Raw genomic sequence first — 6,583 nt, forward strand, 5'->3', positions numbered from 1 at the left:
TGCATACTGTAAGGATAAAGATATGCCTTATAAATCAATAATTCCTGCATCACATGGTCACTGTCCTCTTCCTCGGTGGCTCCCTGTCCTCTCAGCTGCAATCACCTCCCTCTCTTAGCTATGGAATGTCACGGCTCCACGACTTAGAAAATATTGCTTTCTTTCAACCCCCTCACACAGTTTAAATATGTGGATTTTAATGTGGAATTTATTAATGTCATGCCCTTTCATGGATATTACTAATTATGTGAGAAAGGCTTGAAGGAGAATGTTTCACAGGGGTGAGGTTATGGAGCCATTTCATCTGTCAACACACTGAAAGTGGTGCACATCACTTGCACATCAGGGCTCTTGCTGTTGTGACTAATCAATAGGTGCCTCTCCATGCTGGCTTCTTTTCTTCTGTTGCATTTTCCAGATAGGAAACTGATGACAGGCTTAAAAAAGGACAGGTTTTAGAACTGATATCAGAAGAGATTATATCATCCTTTTTACTTCTTTCAACACTTTAGCAGGCTCCAGAACTACTTAAATCCCATCCAAGAGTTTTAAAAAAAGTAGAAATGCAATAATTGAAAATAAAACCAGGGCCTCATTGGCAGGATGAAGACCGTAAAGGTTTTTTTTTATTTTGGTTGTGAATGCTTGGACGAAATGTAAAATGAAATCATTGAGAATTTATGGTTTCGGGGAGCATGGCTTCTAAAGGTCAGAGCTTTGTCATTTGAAAAATAAAAGGACGGTATTTTTAACAATAGCTGTCTCCGGTCTGCTCTGAAGGTTCTGTGGCTGACTGGGTGGAGTCTCGTTACTCTTGGAGATCAGACTTTCTGTGCAGGGCCAGAATAAAACAGTAGTGCTGGTGAAGCTGCTAAGCGGTGTTGACAGCATCACGATCCCTCATTACAGAATAAGAGAAATCCCTTCAGCAACATCACCCTGGAGAGGGATGGAGCTAGGTGGAGGGATATAAAAGGAGAGAAAATAAGTTTGAAGAACTGGAGAAGATAGGAGTCTTTAGAAGCAGATAGAGGAAATAAAGAGGAAGATTGGAAAAGTTTGCAGCTACCGCCTGCAAAATTCGCCCTGTTTTCTGAGTTGGAAGGACTGATCACTGGCCAACTGATCACACACGGAGGGAAAACTGGTTTGGCTTCCTAATTTGACTGAATAATAGAGCCACCGCATTCAGCTGTGGTGTGAAATAGTACAGTTAAACATCCAATATCACAGCTCATGAAGTGGCATTAAGGAGTGGGTGGATTCACAACCCCCAGGACAGCGTAATAAATCCCAGTAATTCATGTCTCAACAGACATGTCACACGTGTGGAATATGGGTGCAGGTTGCTTACAGTCTGGGAGAAAGGGGAGATATTCCCTTCCAAGTCATTCTCACCGGCCTCCATTTTAGCATTCACAGCACCAACAGTCAGTTTCGCTACGCTCTCACATCGCTTTTATGGTGAACCGGCTCTAAATCCACCTCTGTGCTGCCCGTCCCACCCTCTGCGCTCAGCTCTCCATGTCCTGCAAATAAGACAGAAATGATACAGTTAGACTTCCAATTTGTTTTCCTTGTTTTTTTTTGTTTTTTTTTACTATTTAATAATCTTCGATAATGACAAAACAATTTCTACCGTGATGACATCAGAGCTACTGGAACTGGGTCTGAAAGGCACTTTAACTGGCACAGTAGAGCATCTACGGCTCTCATAAGGTTTGTTATTCAATAAAATGCCACGTGTCTCATTTACAGACTTTACAGCAGTAAACCTCCATTATGGACAAGAAGCAAAACAAACAAGCAGGTAAAATCGTCCTGCTGTCGTCACCATAAATCGCATTATATTTTGCTTATGGATTCTCTTGTGGATGATAAGCCGGGGCTCATGCCAAGGCCAATGTGCTTTTTCCTCTCCGTGTCTATTATCGCTCCTCCACAGACCACGATCATAAAAAGGAATTGCGGCAAAAACGGTGACATTTCACATCTCTGCATTGAGCTGGTTGTCAAAGAGATGTCTCAGTGAGATGTGTTGAGCTGAGGAGAAGCGGCTGTGATGGAAGTGTGTTCAGCAAGCCGCCGGGGTTGCGCTGTGGCTGCCATTAGGACTCTGTGGGCTAACATTGAGTTGCAGGAAGACAAAGATCTCCAGCATGAGTGTACGGTCCCTGCAACTTTGTATGGATTTTGATCAGAAGTGTAATGTTCTAATGTTCTGTAGTCGTTTGGGCGAGAAGCAGTGTGGCAGGCATATATTGACCAAATCCACATGGCAAATGCAGTACCAATCTTTATCAGAAAAAGCCTATTTGCTCCAATAAAGCCTTTCTCTCGCTCTATCTTTAGCTCCTTTGAAACATTCCATCCTCCCCATGTGAAACGCTGCACCCGCAGCCTCCATTTAGGAAGGACTGGTGATGAAACAAATGGAAAGTGCCAAAATCTATTGTTGATAAAAGATGCACACTGCTGTGCTGCTTGGGGGATACCGAGAGACAGGCTGAAAGGCAGATAGACTGAAGCAGCTGTCAAAATGGTTGTTTGTAGCCCCACATGTACCGCACTTTGGGGAAATAATAAAGTGCATCATTAGAACCCCTGTCATTCACAAGTTGTTTGTGGCAGCTGCAGAATGGCTGAAAATAGCCGTACTGTACACACAGTGTACCACTGAAGCAGCGTGGGTCAGGAATTTAGCCAAAAAAAATAACCGATGCGATGAGATGAGCACCGAGGCCTAGCTAGGATGTCTGACTCCAGCTGTTTTTTGTCAGTTTACAATGTGGATTTTATAACTGGGACTAAGGTGAGACTAAACGTATCTGCCAAACTTTAACTTTTAGGCTATTTGCTCTGGCTTATAGTGTGAGACAGCACCATAGTTGCAAGGCTGTCAGATTTAGAACTGCAGTTTTTGTTTGCAAGATGAAGGGATGCAGCTACTTAGAATGTTTCCTTTTATTTTATTTGTTGATTTATTTTTAGCGTAAGTTTGCCATATAGACCATATAGAGTGAAACTGATAGTTTTTATTCAACGCCATGGGTTTTATTAGTTGGGGGGAATGAGCTGCTGTCAGAAAATCCCGTTTTCAATACTGATGCTTCAGTAACGAGTCAGCATTCTGCCATAAAACCACGGTGCAGCCGTATGGCAACCTGAATGAGTTTAAGTGATCCAGACGACCCCCTGACGACACAGAGTCTGTGCGCGTTTGAGTCTGTAGCCGCTCTCTGCCACACCCCCTTCTGCTCGGTGCGTTGGTATGATCCAGGGACTCCGTTATAGCGGCACCGAGCCTCACCAGCAACAGCATCCGTCAGACCCTTCGGGTTAAACTGCGGCTAAACGCACCTCCAAGGCTGCCTTCCACACACAACGGGCTGCTCCACACACCGCCACTTCGAGGAGACCCGCTCCTCCCTGCGCGGACCACGTCTCCGTCCTCTGTCGGCATTTGAAAGCGAGCATCATCAGCATCAGCACCACCGCCTCAAAACCCAGACCAGCACTTACAGAAAAGAGAGAAAGAGAAAAGAGAGAGAAAAGAGAGAGAAAGAGAGAGAGAGAGAGAGCGAGCGAGATAGAGCTGTATGCTTCAGGTTTTTAGGAGGAGCACCGCGTCGCAGGTCCCAATTGTGCCGATCGGGAGCCGGTTGAGTTCAGCCTTTGGCAGGCATCCTGTAACATGGGATCGGACTAGAGGGATGGCTCTGCGTCGGCAAGGTGAGCGACACGTTCAGTTCTGGCCTTTAACTGAGGTGACACGGGTTCGGTGCTGCTCGGCAAGTGCCGGGACAACGTGAGTTGATAGGAAATGGTTATCATCAGATGTGCTGTATCCATGCGCGCGCACTACAGAGGGACGGAATAGGAGAAGAGGAAGAGCGTGTGTGTCTGCGTGTGTGTGCGTGTATAAGTGGTACGGGTTTATGAAAATGACTGCGCCCGCATGTAAAGTGTCGGGATGCAGACTTTCTGCATGCGAACCGCGCGCGCGTGCGTGTGACACGCAGTAGAAACCATCACAGTCCACGCACCGGACTGTCTGCAGCTGTGTTGTCGAATTCAGCAACGCCTTCAGCCTTTGCTGGTTTCGCTCCAGTTGGGACTCGTTCACTCCATCACCATCAACACTGAGGTAGCTCAATGATACCAAGAGAGCCACCGGGGATCCAGAGGGTACAGATCCCTCTGACGGGCACCTTCTGTCTTCCTTTTTCCTTCAAAGCATCCCCTTTAACGGCCCGGGCCACTGCTGCCGCCACAGGTCCAACAGGCACGTTAAGGACACTCGTTGCATGGCAAATGCCTATTTTACACCTCATGCATGAACTTCTGCAGCTGTTCAGACCGTCCCTATAGGCTAAATTATTGAAACGTGTGATATTCATATTTAATATTGGCTTGGAGGGTAAATAATTAACCGCAGCAAATGCATTTGGATGCATCATAATTATTAGTGAAGGCTGGGTGAATTGAACTTGTACGCTCCAAAAAATTTAAATGAGACCTATAGTCTTCTCCATTGTACATTAGATTGAAACTAAGTACTGAAATACATGCATAATTAAATTATATGTATGAAGAGCATAAATATGCCTTTTAAAAATTTAATACATTGTAATCAGACACTACATGTCTCATACATGAATCTAATGGGCTGGATGTCTCCATGCAGTCTCATGTTTACATGACTTCACCCATTAGATCTTTGTCCCACAATTCAGGACAACAATATTGCCAAATATAAAAGTTTCTAGACACCCCTCGCGTCCTCTCCCTGTGATGCGTTCAGGGTCACCTAGTGCTCTCAGTTTTTGCTGCTTCATTTTGCCTCAGTTATTGATAGCAATGATAGAAATGAAGCAGTCGCTCTCTTTGCTCTCTGTGAGAAATAGAGAGACTCTAGACTACACACACACACACACACACACACACACACACACACACACACACACACACACACACACACAGTGCTGCCCATTTTCCATGCTACCGCACAGAAACATATATGGTCACGTGCACACTGATACAGAGGATGATACATGAGCACAGGAGAGCCTGGTGATTGTAATCCAACACTCATTTCTCCCGCTGTACTGTACTACAGTGTTGATGAGCTGCTCCTACTATTGTCTGGTGAAGCGAGTGCACGTGTGTGTGCGTGCACGCATGTGTGTAGGTTCATTGCCCACATGTAAATGGCTTTCAAGCTCTAAAAGGATGCGGCAGTGGAGGTGGGGATGAGCAGCTTTTTAGTGCACATTTTAAATGGCACACCCATTAAGGCAACACCTTCACAATTTGAGAGCCGCCGTATGAATTCAAATGTCACTCACGCAGTTTTAATTTTAGGCACATGTTTGATAAGGGATTGACATTTCTGTCAATCAGCAATCCCACCACAGGTATAAGCCACCATTTTACATTTCAGCTTTACGCCTCAGCTCATGCCACTCACTTTCTGGTCACCGCTGTAGTAATTATAGTTTTAAGCTGTTGCACGCGGACTTAATTTCCAGCACTCGCACTCATCGAGCAGGCGGTGCACATGGCCTTTTGGAGATGTTTAAAACAACAACAACTAGTTAGCAGTTTGGCATGGATCCCATTATTATTTCAACGTATCAAAAGTCCTCAAAGTTTAGGCAGAGTGGCAGTCTGAATTATCTGTCCACAGCCCACGCTGTCCCCGCTCAAAGAAAAATCCCCCAAAATTATTTGGGTCTCATAATTTGTCTTTTTCTGAGATTTGAGTGATATTGCTCGGCCTTTGGATAGCGCACTACAGTGTGAGACGGCGGGGGAGTTCTTTTTGTTATCCAGTTCTGCATTATTTATGAATTTTCATTCCAGGAATGCAGTAGCCCCTGGCACTGTAATGCTCCCTTTTTTATCCCATGGAATCACTCCTACTCCTTCCTTTTTGCCCTTTAACTTTTTTTTTTCCTTCGCAGAATTGTGTTCATGAATTAGCGAGAGGACAATGTGAGAGACGTTGTCTATAATGTTGAACGAAACACTCAGGGCCGCGGCCAGCATTTAAGCGCCCTGGCGGTTCCGGGCCCGGTAGGACTTTTTTTTTTATCTCCCTGCCTCTCTTCTTCTTTTGCTCCCCTGCGTCTCGTGTCCGTCACGTGGAGAGAAGAGAAGTGTTTAAAACCCCGCTGATCTTTCAAGGTGAGACAAGCTTCACCAGTCAGGATCATCAGTACGCTGGACCGTGACATGCAAACACACTGGGATTGTAAGGTGTAGCCATCTTCAAATATTTGCCCTCCAACTGCAAAAGTGCTTTCTTCTCAACAAATCCCAGACTGCTGATTGTTTTTTTTCTTCCTCCCCTCACTTGTCTGTCATTGGCTCTTTGCAGTATGGGAAAGGTCAATTATGGAATTAAACAAGTAAACTATACAACATCATTTTTTCCCTTTAGGCAGCAAAAGAGAAATATAGAAATTGTTATATACAATATAATAATATACAAAAGCTGTAAAATTGAACAGAACCTTGCATCAATGTATGCTGGGTCCTAAAAATAGAGTGAAGGCAAATAATAAAAAGGACAGCATCC

The 6,583-nt window shown here is 44.8% G+C and overlaps 1 protein-coding gene across 3 annotated transcripts in view; it reads left to right on the forward strand.

The window, feature by feature from the left end:
• Positions 1–3,280: 3,280 nt before the first annotated feature.
• tenm1 (teneurin transmembrane protein 1) overlaps positions 3,281–6,583 on the forward strand; it is a 141,912-nt gene continuing 138,609 nt past the window's right edge. For all 3 annotated transcript variants that reach the window (XM_057043992.1, XM_057043994.1, XM_057043993.1), the window contains exon 1: positions 3,281–3,732. The gene's annotated coding sequence lies outside the window, so the exon portion shown is untranslated. The remainder of the gene's footprint in view (positions 3,733–6,583) is intronic.

Source organism: Takifugu flavidus, chromosome 9 (assembly GCF_003711565.1).
Source record: "Takifugu flavidus isolate HTHZ2018 chromosome 9, ASM371156v2, whole genome shotgun sequence".
Taxonomy (NCBI): domain Eukaryota; kingdom Metazoa; phylum Chordata; class Actinopteri; order Tetraodontiformes; family Tetraodontidae; genus Takifugu; species Takifugu flavidus.